The sequence below is a fragment of the Triticum aestivum genome, chromosome 7B (assembly GCF_018294505.1).
Source record: "Triticum aestivum cultivar Chinese Spring chromosome 7B, IWGSC CS RefSeq v2.1, whole genome shotgun sequence".
Lineage (NCBI taxonomy): Eukaryota > Viridiplantae > Streptophyta > Magnoliopsida > Poales > Poaceae > Triticum > Triticum aestivum.
Window position 1 is genome coordinate 354544951 of NC_057813.1, and position 16320 is coordinate 354561270.

Sequence of the window (16320 nt, forward strand, 5' to 3'; positions counted from 1 at the left end):
GGCCGATGCCTTTGCATGCTGGAAGTTGCGCTTGAAGAGATTATCGTCACGACACCAGAGCAGTGATGATGGGTCGGCATTTTCAGGCTGAGGTCCACGGACCATACAAGGATAGAAATCATGTGCAACAGCTTCAGCTCTGTTCTTGGGTGGAAGGCCTCAATAGAGAATATCACCCCAAGAACTTTTGATAGCATTCTTCTCAGCATATTCCTGGGTCATGAACTTGTACTTGAACCATTGTTCAGCCCAATATCGTCGAATCCATTGGATTCGGGTCTTGCGCTGATTATAATCCTCTTCAGGATCTGTTTTGTAAATTTCTGCAAGGTCATCAGGCAGATCTTTTGATGTTCCCCCTCGATGTTGTCTGCCACCCTTCCTTACTGATTTCTCTGCAGCCATGAACTTCAAACTGAATGGCTTCAATACGTTCAAAGGCTTCAAGGGCTTTCGCTTGCTGGTCAAACAGGAACTAGCTTCAGGAGAGTTAATGTGTTGCTGTAGGAATTTTGCAAACAAATGCAGACTATGAGAACCAAGGGATTCTCCCACGGACATGTACCTGTGACAGCATTAGAGATGCGAGGGAAGGGGAAGAGGTCATATGCATTCTCAGAAGATTTGAAGATAAATCAGTTTGAAGACATTAACCTCATGATGCGAAGACATTCACTTATATGTTGAGAGTTGGTTCCAGATTTGTATGAATCCGTGAATAAGTACAAGTGAGGAATCTAACTAGATATGAAGCTTAAGTGAATATACTAGGCAGTATGAGATGCAGACAGAATAGATCTAACATCGTATAGGCAGAAACCAATTTTGGTAAATAGGATGAATCATTGAGGATCAAAAAGATGGTAAAAATAGAGTTATATTTACCACACGAAGAACTGCTAGATGGGATGAATAGGAGATGAGCAGTTCAATCCATCGTGCCCTAACTTGGTGACGGAGGACACCTACGGCGGCGGCGGAGAGGACTATGTCCGCGGCCGGCGTGAGGACGGCGTCGGAGAAATCGCAGCAGCTAAGCGCTTCGTCGCCGGCGTCGTCGCGAGCTAGCGGTGGCGCTAGGGTTTTGACGAGGTGGAGAGGTGGAGGAAGGTTTTCTTGACCGCAGGGGACACGTATTTATAAGAAGGTGTGCGGCATAGCGCAATTACGCAGGTGCCCCTGCCTGTTCACATCTAAGGGACACGTGGCAAGAATGCAACATACTCAGAGTTGTCCCACGTTCACACGCCCGCCAAGTTTGTCGGATGGTTATTCCGGCTTCTCCGGATTTCAACAATAATGATGAATCATTTAAAAAGACTTGATGTTTATCTCTGTGTCTTCTGCTGACAAGGATGCAGAGAAGACATTCGACAGCTTCAATAGAATGCATATGATTTGGACAGATAGATTTTGAGATAGTAAGCATAGAGAGATTAGGGTCCGATCACATTCACTTAGTTCAAAAGATTCAACAAGGAAGACATAGCTATAAGTGAATGCTGTAGAGGACAGAATGCTGGTGTGTGTATATATATATATATATATATATATATATATATATATATATATATATATATATATATATATATGAGAAAGCAATCAAATCGACATAGTGAAGTAAATCATGAAGATAAGTTGAAAGTTGAAGACAAACCAAATGCGAAGATATTCAACAATAACGCCATGAGTGAAACACTTCAAACCAAGAAATTTGGTGGTGGCGTTACCCACCGTATAGGAAGTATTAGACCCAGACACGGTGTACAATTATCGTGGCGCTCCGAAGTCAAATTCTAGGTTAATGTATTCACACTCAGAATGTAAGTCTTCATTGATTGAAGATATACTTTACTTCGTGTGTTGCACATCTAAGTCATCAACATGCATAAGTGTTAGGATGTGTGCCTGATCACAGGACATTTGAGGATTCCAAGATATTTAGCTCACACCGTAACTTGCAAAACCTTTTCTCATCTAAGGGCTTTGTGAAGATATCTGCCAGTTGCTCTTCAGTGTTGACGTGAATGATGTCAATATCTTTCTTCATGACATGATCTTTGAGAAAGTGATGACGAATTTCAATGTGCTTTGTCTTCGAGTGTTGGACTGGATTGTTGGCAATCTTGATAGCGCTTTCGTTATCGCAGAAGAGAGGTACTTGTTTTAGATTGATGCCATAGTCCTTAAGAGTTTGCTTCATCCACAGAAGCTGAGCGCAGCAAGATCCAGCAGCAATGTATTCAGATTCAGCAGTTGAGAGTCATACACAGTTTTACTTCTTTGAAGACCAACAGACAAGCGATCGTCCCAGAAATTGACATGTGCGTGATGTAGACTTGCCATCAACCTTGTCTCCAGCATAATCAGCATCCGAGAATCCAACCAAGTCAAATCTTGAGCCCTTTGGATACCATAATCCGAGTGTTGGGGTGTAAGCCAAATATCTAAGAATTCGCTTCACAGCTAAGTGATGCAATTCCTTTGGTGCCGCTTGGAATTGAGCACACATGCAAACACTAAGCATAATATCTGGCCTAGATGCACATAGGTAAAGTAAGGAACCAATCATGGAGCGGTATACCTTTTGATCGAACTCTTTACCATTGTCGTCGGGACCAAGATGATGTTTGGCTGGCATTGGCGTCCTGTAACCTTTGCAATCTTGCATTCCAAACTTCTTCAGACAGTCTTTCAGATATTTTTCTTGAGATATGAAGATGCCATTCCTTTGCTGACGAATTTGAAGACCAAGGAAGAACTTCAGCTCACCCATCATGGACATCTGATATTGCTCTTGCATCATGTATCCAAACTCATCACAATACTTCTGGTTGGTGCAGCCGAAGATAATGTCATCCACATATATTTGGCACACAAACAGTTCACCATCATATGTCTTCGTGAAGAGTGTGGGATCGAGGGATCTAGGTTTGAAGCCTTTGCTCTTCAGGAAGTCTTTGATCGTATCATACCAAGCGCGAGGAGCTTGTTTGAGGCCATACAGTGCTTTGTTTAACTTGTACACCATATCAGGATGTTTTGGATCTTCAAAGCCAGGTGGTTGAGCAACGTACACTTCTTCTTCAATTTTGCCATTGAGGAATGCACTCTTCGCATCCATTTGATATATTAAGATGTTATGGTGGTTTGCATAGGCTAGCAGTATGCGAATAGCTTCAAGCCTAGCCACGGGAGCAAATGTTTCATCAAAGTCAATTCCTTCAACTTGAGTGTATCCTTGAGCCACAAGACGTGCTTTGTTTCTGACGACTTGACCATGCTCATCTTGCTTGTTTCGATATATCCATTTTGTGCCAATAATGTTATGCTTGCGAGGGTCAGGGCGCTTGACAAATTCCCAAACATTATTCAGCTTGAACTGTTGAAGTTCTTCTTGCATGGCTTGAATCCATTCAGGTTCCATAAAGGCTTCAGCAACTTTCTTGGGTTCTTATATTGACACAAATGAAAAATGCCCACAGAAATTTGCTAACTGTGTTGCTCTTGAGCGAGTAAGTGGACCAGGCGCATTGATGCTATAAATTATCTTCTCAATTTGTACGTCATTAGCAACACGAGGATGAACTGGACGAAGACCTTGCTCTTGCTGATCATTGTCATCATTGGGACGATTGTCTTCGGTCTGAGCATTGTCTTCAGGTTGGTTTGGTGCAGAAATGATAAGTTCCTCTTCAGGTTGTGCTTCAGAGGGCATGATTTCACCTGTTCCCATCAGCTTGATTGATTCGCTGGATGGAGCTTCATCTAGTGTACTTGGCAGGAGCTCTCTTTGTGAACCATTGGTTTCATCAAATCATACGTCCACAGTTTCAACGATTTTGTAGTGGTAGAGGTTGAAGACTCTGTAAGAGTGTGAGTCCTTTCCATAACCGAGCATGAAGCCTTCGTGAGCTTTAGGTGCAAATTTTGACTTGTGATGAGGATCCTTGATCCAGCACCTAGCACCAAAGACTCTGAAGTAGCTGACATTTGGCTTCTTGCCAGTAAGGAGCTCATAGGATGTTTTGCTCAGAAGCTTGTGGATGTAAACATGGTTGATGATGTGACATGCTGTATCAATAGCTTCAGGCCAGAACTTTCTTGGTGTCTTGTACTCATCGAGCATTGTTCGAGCCATCTCAATGAGGGTTCTGTTCTTGCGCTCTACAATGCCATTTTGTTGAGGTGTGTATGGAGCAGAAAACTCATGAGTGATTCCCAGTGTATCCAGATAAAGATCAAGCCCGGTGTTCTTGAATTCAGTGCCGTTATCACTTCTGATATGCTTGATCTTGACGCCATAATTGTTCATGGCTCGATTGGCGAAGCGTCTGAAGACATCTTGTACTTCAGTCTTGTAGAGAATTATGTGCACCCATGTATATCTTGAGTAGTCATCAACAATGATGAAGCCATAGAGACAAGCTGTTGTTGTGAGGGTAGAGTAGTGAGTAGGGCCAAATAAGTCCATGTGTAACAGCTCGAAGGGTTGAGATGTCGTCATGATTGTCTTCGAGGGGTGCTTTGCCCTAGTCATCTTTCCAGCTTCGCAGGCACCGCACAAATGATCTTTCTTGAACTTGACACCCTCGATGCCTATGACATGCTTCTTCTTGATGAGTGTGTGTAAGTTCCTCATGCCAGCATGCCCCAGCCTCCGATGCCAGAGCCAGCATTCTGAAGCTTTTGCAAGAAGACATACGGCAAGTTGTGGACCTGCTGAGAAATCTACCATGTATAGATCATCTTTCCGATAGCCTTCAAAGACTAGAGACTTGTCAGATTCCATTAGTACAAGGCAACGATATTTTCTGAATAGCACAATCATGTTCAAGTCACAAAGCATTGAGACAGACATTAAGTTGAACCCAAGGGATTCAAGAAGCATCACTTTATCCATGTGTTGATCCTTTGAGATTGCAACTCTACCTAGACCCAATACCTTGCTTTTACCAGTGTCAGCAAATGTGATGTGACTCTTGTCGGATGGACGTAAGGTTGAGTCCATGAGAAGACTTCGATCACCAGTCATATGATTAGTGCATCCGCTGTCCATAATCCATTCTGCAGCACGAGGTGTCATACCCTACAGTGCGGTTAGGAGGATAGGCTTCACAAGGTATGTTGTGAAGCATAAGCATTTGACGCACACAAGGATTATCATAGCTTAGATCAAGGTTAGAACAGACAGTATGACAGGTAAGTGATTCATATGTGAAATACATAGTAAGTCATTTTATCATGCGTCCCTTAATGTGTTTTAGGTCCCCAGCAATAGTATCGTACGCCTTTGATTGCTGGCTGGAGACCACATTCTGCAAAAGAGAGTTAATTCTTCTTCACCACCCACATCTTCAGGGGTGGCTTAGAAGCAATGAGTCTAAGTGCAGCATCTGAGAATTTCGGCTTTGAAGCCCTAGCAAATAGCCTTGCAGGAGATGAATGATGCTCATATGAATAAGCAGAAAAGTTCTTAGTCTTATGAACATAGTGGTTTGAAGACACACGTTCATATTCATAAGTTTGAGTATGATTTCCCTGCAAAACATTGGCGTTAGGGTGACTCAGGTGAGTCCTGTATCTGTATGAAGCCGTTGGACCATATGACGCCTTAGGTCTGGGGTTTGTCTTCTTCCCTGGTGGTGTCATGATGACATTCACTGGAAGATTCTCAAGACAGCTTTTGGGAACCCAGATCTTCTTCATAGGTGGTCCATTCCTGCAGTTAGTACCAATATACCTGGCAAACACTTCACCATTCTGATTTTTGAATAGTTTATAGTTTGCATCAAAGGATTCATCAATGATAATAGGATTAGCATAGGTAAAGCCAGATAAGGTGGATGGATCCACTGAAGGTTCCTTTGCAGCAACCCATGTGCTTTTGGGATACTGCTCAGGATTCCAGTAGGAACCATCAACATTCATTTTCCTCTCGAACCCGACACCCTCTTTCCTAGGGTTCCGGTTCAGAATCTGCTTTTTGAGGGTATCGCAAAGTGTCTGATGTCCTTTCAGACTTTTATACATCCCTGTTTCAAGCAATGTCTTCAACCTAGCATTTTCATCAGCAATAGTAGTGGTATCCTCAATAGAGGGGTTAGCTACCACATCAGTAGTTGAAGACAAAGCAACAGTAGCAGCAGTGGAACATTCAGCAACAGAGGTAGCGTTATCACGCTCAATGCATTTCAGACATGGTGGTTCAAATCCATCCTGAGCGGAACTGATCTGTTGAGCGCGAAATGACTCATTCTCTTTTTGAAGATCTTCATGAGCCGCTTTCAATTTCTCAAGCTCTTGATTCCTTTGAAGATAATCATAGGAGAGCTTTTCATAAGTGGTTGAGAGCGTCTCATGAAGACTTTCAAGTTCTTGGTACTTAGCATGAAGATTTTGTATGTCTTCAACTAAGGACTGTGAACGTGTCATTTCCGCGTCCAACAGGTCATCGCTTTTGTCTAACAGTTTTTGAGTATGTTCCATAGCCCTTTGTTGTTCAGTAGCAATTTTAGCAAGTGTTTTGTAGCTGGGTTTGGATTCACAATTAGAGTCATCTTCACTTGATGTTTGAAAGTAAGCATCACGTGATTTTACCTTGGCACCACATGCCATGAAGCAGTAGGTGGGAGCAGGATCGTCCATGTCATCAGCTTCAGCGTTGGTGTGGAAGTCATTGTCTTTAGTGTTGAAGATGGACTTGGCAACATAGGCTGTGGCTAGAGCTAGACTTGCAACGCCAGGGTCGGACTCTTCTTCAGACTCCACCTCCGCTTCCTTAGAAGCAGACTCCTCCTCTGAATCCATTTCCTTGCGAACAAAAGCACGAGCCTTGCCATATGAGCTCTTCTTATGTGATGAAGACCTTGATGAGGACTTAGAAGAAGACTTTGAAGATTTCTTCTTCTTCTTGTCATTAGAATCATATTCCTTGCTCTTCTTCTTCTTCTTCTCATTGTCCCACTGTGGACACTCAGAGATATAGTGTCCAGGTTTCTTGAACTTGTGACATGTTCTCTTCTTGTTATCATGAGTGGAAGCTTCATCATTTCTTGAGCTAGATCGTGAAGACTTTCTGAAGCCCTTCTTCTTGGTGAACTTCTGAAACTTCTTCACAAGCATGGCAAGCTCCTTTCCAATGTCTTCGGCATCATCAGAACCGCAGTCAGATTCTTCTTCAGATGAGGAAACAACTTTTGCCTTCAAAGCGCGAGTTCGGCCATAATTGGGACCATAGATATCTCTTTTCTCAGAAAGCTGGAACTCATGTGTGTTGAGCCTCTCAAGTATATCAGAAAGATCGAGTGTCTTTAAGTCAGGGCATTCTTGTATCATGAGGGCAAGGGTGTTAAAGGAGCTGTCAAGTGATCTCAGTAGTGTCTTGACGATTTCATGCTTGGTAATCTCAGTGGCGCCAAGAGCCTAAAGCTCATTTGTGATGTCGGTGAGGCGATCAAACGTGAGCTGGACATTTCAATTGTCGTTTCTCTTGAAGCGGTTGAAGAGGTTACGAACAACACTGATCCTTTGGTCTCTCTGTGTAGAGACGCGTTCGTTGACCTTGGATAGCCAGTCCCAGACTAGCTTTGACGTTTCCAGAGCACTCACATGGCCATACTGTCCTTTGGTCAGATGACCACAGATGATGTTCTTTGCAGTGGAGTCCAATTGAATGAACTTCTTGACATCAGTAGGGGTGACACCTTCACCAGTTTTGGGAACACCGTTCTTGACGACATACCAGAGGTCGACATCAATGGCTTCAAGATGCATGCGCATCTTATTCTTCCAGTAGGGATATTTAGTTCCATCGAACACGGGACAAGCAGCGGAGACTTTGATTATCCCTGCAGTCGACATAGCTAAACTCCAGGTGGTTAAACCGAATCACACAAAACAAGGGAGTACCTTGCTCTAATACAAATTGAAAGTGCTAGTTATCGACTAGAGGGGGGTGAATAGGCGATTTTTATCAAAGTCTTCAAAACGTGGAAGTTTCGAAGACGAACAATAGAAATGACCTAATTGATATGCAGCGGAAGATAAACTACAACAAGCAAGCCATAGTCAAGTATGCAATAATGTGAAAGTACAAAGACTAATAGTAGCTTGGTAGTAAGGATCAGGATGGAAGATAGTATGAAGCCAATCAACAATAACAGTCAAGCAATGAAGTCAAATAGGTATGACAAATAGGCAATGACTTCACGAAGACAAACTTAAGGCAAAGGGAGTTAGAGGATAGAACCGGTCACTTGTTGAAGACATAGGATTTGTTGGACCAGTTCCAGTTGCTGTGACAATTGTACATCTGGTTAGGGAGGCTGAGATTCAACTCAAAAGACCGTGTCTTCACCTTATTCCCCTTGAGCTAAGGACACACAGTCCTCGCCCAATCACTCTGGTAAGTCTTCAAGGTAGACTTCCAAACCTTCACAGACTTCGTTCACCGGCAATCCACAATGACTCTTGGATGCTGAGAACGCGACGCCTAACCGGCTGGAGGATACACAGTCCTCAAGTGTAATAAGTCTTCAGGTCACACAGACAGAAAGACTTCAGTGATGCCTAACACTCTTTGGCTCTGGGTGTTTGGGCTTTGTCCTCACAAGGATTTCTCTCTCTCAAAGGCTTTGAGGTGGGTTGCTCTCAAACGACAAAAGTCGTAAACTAACTCTAAGCAGCCACCAATTTATGGTGTAGGGAGTGGGCTATTTATAGCCACAAGGCAACCCGACCTGATATGTCCGAAATGACCCTGGGTCACTAAGGAACTGACACGTGTTCCAACGGTCAGATTTCAAACACACACAGCAACTTTACTTGGGCTACAAGCAAAGCTGACTCATCCAGCTCTGGATAAGATTTGCTCTCATTGTCTTCGCTCGAAGACATAGGATTTGGGTTGAGCATCACTTCAGTCATTTTGACTTTGTTCACTTGGACCCCACATAACAGTATGGTGGTTCCTATGACTCAACAAAGAAGAAAAGGAAACAACGAAACAACACAGTCTTCGCGCTCCATAGTCTTCACACATTGTCTTCTCATGTCATAGTCTTCAATGTGAATATCTTCACATACCACCATTGTCGTCAATGTCTTCATACATTTTTAGGGGTCATCTCCGGTAGGTAAAACGAATCAATGAGGGGCACTACCTGCGTTATCCTGCAATTCTCACAAATGCATTAGTCCCTCAACCAACTTTGTCGTCAATACTCCAAAACCAACTAGGGGTGGCACTAGATGCACTTACAGTTGGCGTTGTCGTTCTCTTGTCGTGGTGGAGAAGGAGGTTGTTGACGTTCTTGATGCACTTCCTCGTTTTCTTCATCTTGGTGTGTCCCACTTGTGGATGCTTCTGTATCAACTCTTGGTTCACCTTGTCGTGAAGTAGAAGCTTCCACTTGGACGGACCAGGTACTCTCCTTCACCTTCGTTGGACGAACCTTGCCAATAGACAAGCCTTGGATTGATTCCGAAGGATCTTTGTCTCCTACATCAATTGGCAATTGCTCTACTTGTGAGCCGTTAGATTCATCAAACTTCACATCTACCGTCTCTTCAACCTTTCGGGTGAAATTGTTGTAGACACGGTATGTGTGAGAGTTTGATCCATAACCTAGTAGGAAACCTTCATGAGACTTAGAAGCAAATTTAGAATGATGATGCTTATCAAGACTGTAGCACTTTGAGCCGAATACTCGAAAGCATCCAACTTGGGGTTTGTTACCGGTGAGGAGCTCGTATGCCGTCTTGCCGAGTAGCTTGTGAAGATACAAGTGATTTGTTGCATGACAAGCTGTCTCAACCGCTTCTGCCCAAAAGTGCTTCGGCGTCTTGTACTCATCAAGCATCATTCTCGCCATTTCGATGAGCGTCCGGTTCTTCCTCTCAACAACTCCATTTTGTTGAGGTGTGTACGTAGCCGAGAACTCGTGTGAAATCCCTTCTTCGTCAAGAAAGGTGTCCACATTTTCGTTCTTGAACTCCATTCCGTTGTCGCTGCGAACCTTCTTGATCTTCACTTCAAACTGATTTTGGGCCTTCCTAGCGAAGTTTTTGAAGATCTTTTGGACCTGCGATTTATCATCGAGAAAGAACACCCACGTAAATCTTGAAAAATCATCAACTATAACTAGACCAAAAGAATTTCCACCGAGACTCTTATAAGCGTTGGGACCAAAGAGATCCATGTGAAGTAGCTCAAGTGGCCTCCTTGTGGTCATGATGTTCTTCACGGGATGCCTTCCTCCAACCTGTTTACCTGCTTGACAAGCACTGCAAAGTCTATCCTTATCAAATATGACATCGTTAACACCAAGGATATGATTCCCTTTAATAAGCTTGTCAAGATTTCTCATGCCAACGTGACCTAGTCGTCTATGCCATAACCATCCTTTAGAGGATTTAGCAATGAAGCAAGTTTTAGGTTGAGCCTTTTTAGTGAAATCAACAATGTATAGATCACCTCTACGTATGCCGGTAAAGACCATTTTATGATTGTCTCGACGAAACACTTGGCAATCTACTTCAGTAAATAGGACATTGAAACCGAAATCAGCAATTCTAGATACTGAAAGTAAGTTGTAGCCAAGAGATTCAACGAGCATAACATTCTGAATGGAGCTATCATGTGAGATGGCCACCTTACCGAGGCCAACCACCTTACCCTGTGAGTTGTCACCGAAAGTGACATACTTTCGAGGACTATCATCTTCAGCAAGCTCACGAAACATGTCTTTATCTCCAGTCATGTGATCGGTACATCCACTATCAAGGACCCATTCCTTTCCTCCTGCCATATATCCCCGAAGATTTGCCATAAGACCAAAATGTCTCATTGCATCATCAAGATCAAAGTCATCATCATCATCCTCATCATAGTATCCATGTTCAACATCATCATGTGGTAGATCAATTCCTAGTGAGAGTGATTCATTAGTATGAGTTTGACAATAATCTTGCTTATGAATTCTAGTGGCTTCGGAAATAATATCGCTAATAATTCCGACATTTCCTTTGGCACGCATAAGATTTGTAAGTTCAAATAGACGATCACCAAACATAGGATCATTGGAATTCATCTTAGTCAAGGTAATAGACTTATGAAGAATTTCACCAAGATTTTTCAAAGAATAATTAGGAAATCGTTCCTCAAGAAATTTCCATATAGTGTAAGCACACTCAAGAGTAGGCATTTTTCCAACCAAGTTTCTAGGCAAGCCTCTAGTGATAAGATTAACAGTTCTAACATTCCTAATCATGTCAATAGACTCATCAAGGGTAGGATGCATAGGATCAACATAAGGTGCACAAGGATTAGCAATGTACTTGTTCAAATGATATTGATTGAAAATTAAAAGCATCTCATTTTTCCACTCATGAAAGTACTCTCTATCAAGAATAGGCACTCTATGTCTAAGACTCCCCAAAGTAGACTCATCCATCTTCCTCCAATGGTGACTAAACCAAAGCAATGGAGACCAAAGCTCTGATACCACTTGTAGGACCTTGAGAAGAGGTGTCTAGAGGGGGGTGATTAGACACTAAGTACCAAAGTTGCAGTTTTTAGCAAATTTAAGTTTAAGTGGAGTTTAGGCACAAGTTTAACATTCACAACACATAGCAAGCAAGCATGCAAAGAGTATATGAGCAGCGGAAAATAAAGCATGCAACTTGCAAGAATGTAAAGGTAAGGGTTTTGGAGGATTCAAATGCAATTGGAGACACGGATGTTTTTGGCGTGGTTCCGATAGGTGATGCTATCATACATCCACGTTGATGGAGACTTCAACCCACGAAGGGTAACGGTTGCGCGAGTCCATGGAGGGCTCCACCCAAGAAGGGTCCACGAAGAAGCAACCTTGTCTATCCCACCATGGCCGTCGCCCACGAAGGACTTGCCTCACTAGCGGTAGATCTTCACGAAGTAGGCGATCTCGTTGCCCTTACAAACTCCTTGGTTCAACTCCACAATCTTTGTCAGAGGCTCCCAAGTGACACCTAGCCAATCTAGGAGACACCACTCTCCAAGAAGTAACAAATGGTGCGTTGATGATGAACTCCTTGCTCTTGTGCTTCAAATGATAGTCTCCCCAACACTCAACTCTCTCTCATATGATTTGGATCTGGTGGAAAGAAGATTTGAGTGGAAAGCAACTTGGGGAAGGCTAGAGATCAAGATTCATATGGTAGGAATGGAATATCTTGGCCTCAACACATGAGTAGGTAGTTCTCTCTCAAAACTGGTAAGTTGGAAGTGTAGGTTTGTTCTGATGGCTCTCTCCACGAATGAAGAGGAGGTGGAGGGGTATATATAGCCTCCACACAAAATCTAACCGTTACACACAATTTACCAATCTCGGTGGGACCGAATCAACAAACTCGGTCAGACCAATTTAGTAAACCTAGTGACTGTTAGGATTTTCGGTGGGACCGAAATGCAACTTGGTAGGACCGATATGGTTAGGGTTAGGGCATAACGTAATCTCGGTGAGACCGATTACACAAACTCGGTGGGACCGATTTTGGTAATTAGCTAACCAGAGAGTTGGTCAGGCAAACTCGATGGGACCGATTACTCAAACTCGGTGGGACCGATTTTGGTAATAGGTTAACCAGAGAGTTTGCATTGTAATCTCGGTAGTACCGATTGCTCAAACTCGGTAAGACAGATTTTGATAATGGACATACAAAGAGAGATTACAATCCCATCTCGGTGAGACCGAGATCCCTATCGGTGAGACCGATTTGCCTAGGGTTTGTGGCAGTGGCTATGACATCTGAACTCGGTGGCGCCGGATAGAAAGAATTGGTGTGACCGATTTTGGCTTTAGGTTTAGGTCATATGAGGATGTGAGAAAGTAGTTGAGGGTTTTGGAGCATATCACTAAGCACATGAAGCAAGAGGCTCATTAAGCAACACCTCATCCCTCCTTGATAGTATTGGCTTTTCCTATAGACTCAATGTGATCTTGGATCACTGAAATAGAAATTGAGCTTGAAGCTTTAGCCAATCCCTTGTCCTTAGCATCTTGAAGGAGTTCCACATCCTTTAGTCCATGCCACTTCATTGTTGAACTTGTCTGAAATATACTAGATAAAAGTGTTAGTCCAACAAGAGATATGTTGTCATTAATTACCAAAACCACCTAGGGAGCACTTTTGCTTTCAGAGGGGGTCAATCTCCATCAACATCTTCACCAGAACCATCTCCTCTCAAAATCCTAGTTCATCTCTTGTATCCAATCTTGTATCAAAACCACAAATTGGTACCTGTGGGTTGCTAGTAGTGTTGATTATTCCTTGTAGTTGATGCTAATTGGTTTACTTGGTGGAAGATCATATGTTCATATCCTTTATGCATATTATTACTCCTATGATTATGAACATGAATATGCTTTGTGAGTAGTTACGTTTGCTCCTGAGGACATGGGTGAAGTCTTGCTATTAGTAGTCATGTGAATTTGGTATTTGTTCGATATTTTGATGAGATGTATGTTGTCTTTTCCTCTAGTGGTGATATGTGAACATTGACTACATGACACTTCACCATTATTTGGGCCTAGAGGAAGGCATGGGGAAGTAATAAGTAGATGATGGGTTGCTAGAGTGACAGAAGCTAAAACCCTAGTTTGTGCGTTGCTTCGTTAGGGGCTGATTTGGATCCATATGTTTAATGTTGTGGTTAGGTTTACCTTAATACTTCTTTTGTAGTTGCGTATGCTTGCAATAGGGGTTAATCATAAGTAGGATGCTTGTCCAAGTAAGGGCAGTACCCAAGCACCGGTCCACCCACATATCAAATTATCAAAGTACCGAACGCGAATCATATGAGCGTGATGAAAACTAGCTTGACGATAATTCCCATGTGTCCTCGGGAGCTCCTTTCTCATTATAAGAAATTGTCCAGGCTTATCCTTTGCTACATAAAGGATTGGGCCACCTTGCTACACTTTATTTACTTTATTTACTTTTTACTCGTTACAATTTATCTTATCACAAAATTATCTATCACCTACAATTTCAATTCTTGCAGAGAAAACCTTACTGAAAACCGCTTTTCATTTCCTTCTGCTCCTCGTTGGGTTCGACACTCTTACTTATCGAAAGGACTACGATAGATTCCCTACACTTGTGGGTCATCAATGACCTAAGGTTTATCAATCCGTGGGAGGCGTACGATGAAGATGGTCTCCCTCAAACAACCCTGCAACCAAATAACAAAGAGTCTTGTGTCCCCAACACACCCAATACAATGGTAAATTGTATAGGTGCACTAGTTCGGCGAAGGATGGTGATACAAGTGAAATATGGATGGTAGATATAGGTTTTTGTAATCTGAAAATATAAAAACAGCAAGGTAGCAAGTGGTAAAAGTGAGCGTAAACGGTATTGCAATGCTAGGAAACAAGGCCTAAGGTTCATACTTTCACTAGTGCAAGTTCTCTCAACAATAATAACATAATTAGATCATATAACAATCCCTCAACATGCAACAAAGAGTCACTCCAAAGTCACTAATAGCGGAGAACAAACGAAGAGATTATTGTAGGGTATGAAACCACCTCAAAGTTATTGTTTCTGATCGATCTATTCAAGAGTCCGTAGTAAAATAAGATGAAGCTATTCTTTCTGTTCGATCTATCCTAGAGTCCGTACTAGAATAACACCTTAAGACACACTTCAACCAAAACCCTAATGTCACCTAGATACTCCATTGTCACCTCAAGTATCCGTGGGCATGATTATATGATATGCATCACACAATCTCAGATTCATCTATTCAACCAACAAAAAGAACTTTAAAGAGTGCCCCAAAGTTTCTACCAGAGAGCCAACCCCTGTGCATAAATTCACAAGGTCAGGAACAAGTCAGGAGGGTCCACAGGCAGCCACGAGGTAGGGGGCACGCCCAGCGGGGTAGGGCACGCCCTCCACCCTCGTGGTGGGCTCGGGACTCTTCTGGTCCATCTTCGATGCTCCATGGGCTTCTTCTGGTCCAAAAATAATCTCTGTAAATTTTTATGTCAATTGGACTCCGTTTTATATTCCTTTTCTGCGGTACTCAAAAACAAGGAAAAACATAAACTAGCACTAGGCTCTAGGTTAATAGGTTAGACCCAAAAATCATATAAAATAGCATATAAATGCATATAAAACATTCAAGATGGATAATATAATAGCATGGAACAATCAAAAATTATAGATACATTGGAGACGTATCATTCGGCGTGTAGTACGATGATCCTTTGGGAGTAGAAGTCAGCACATTTGGGATGGTGCGAGACGAGCGCCCTGTTGGGGAATTGGTCTTCCTTTCATTTACAGTGGAGGAGGGAAGAGCCCCAGGGTGGTCAGCCGTCAAGGCTCTCCTGATAGAAGACCCCGTCTTCAAAATCAAGCGACGTCTCTGTGTCGTCATGATACCTCGGGTCGTTGTCATGGGAATGATTCTCCGGCTAAGGGGAGGGGCAGTAAATGGACTCAACCTGATGCCTCCAACCCTATTCAAGGAAAAGGGTACATCAAATAAGAGATCGGACGTAATCTCCGAAATTAAGACTATGGACTGCAGCTTACCCAGTCTGCCGGAGTGACCGTCCCGGATTCTCATTTGGGTGAAATCCTCCTCCTCCCCTTTGAAGAGGTCGTCTAATATTCTGGCCATAGCTGCCTTATTATCCGACCCTTGTCGCTTGCAGCAGGTTGCGTCATTGGTCCCGTTGTAACACCATAAGGGATGCCCCCTCTGTTGAAGGGGTTGTATGCATCGGGCTATGGAGATGGCCATCACTTCGATCGTGGTCTGTTTGCTATGGGTCAACAACCTGATTTGGCGGCCAGGAGACACACTTCTTTACTGTGCGGTTGGGAGGGGCCCTTGGGTAACCAGTTGAATCGCTTCTTTAGCGGGGCGCTTGAGTATTCGGCCAACCCTCTCTGGACTGGGTCGGAAAGGGGAACGTCTTGGATATAATACCATTCCGAAGTCCACTCCTCGGGATCTTTTCGTGGGGTTCCAGTGGGATACCCTGTCCTGGCTATTCGCCACACTTCGGCTCCGCCTGCTTTGAATATGGATCCCCTTAGGGTATGGGGAGCGTGACAAAAGTATTTCTTCCATAGATTAAAGTGGGACTCGCAACTCAAGAATATCTCATAAAGTGTAATGAAGCCAGAAATATGCAGTATAGACCATGGTGTGAGGTTGTGGAGTTGGATCCCGTAGAACTCTAGTAAACCCCGTAGGAAGGTGTGAATGGGAAAGCCTATGCCTCTTAGAAGGAAGGGCACGAAGCATACCCTCTC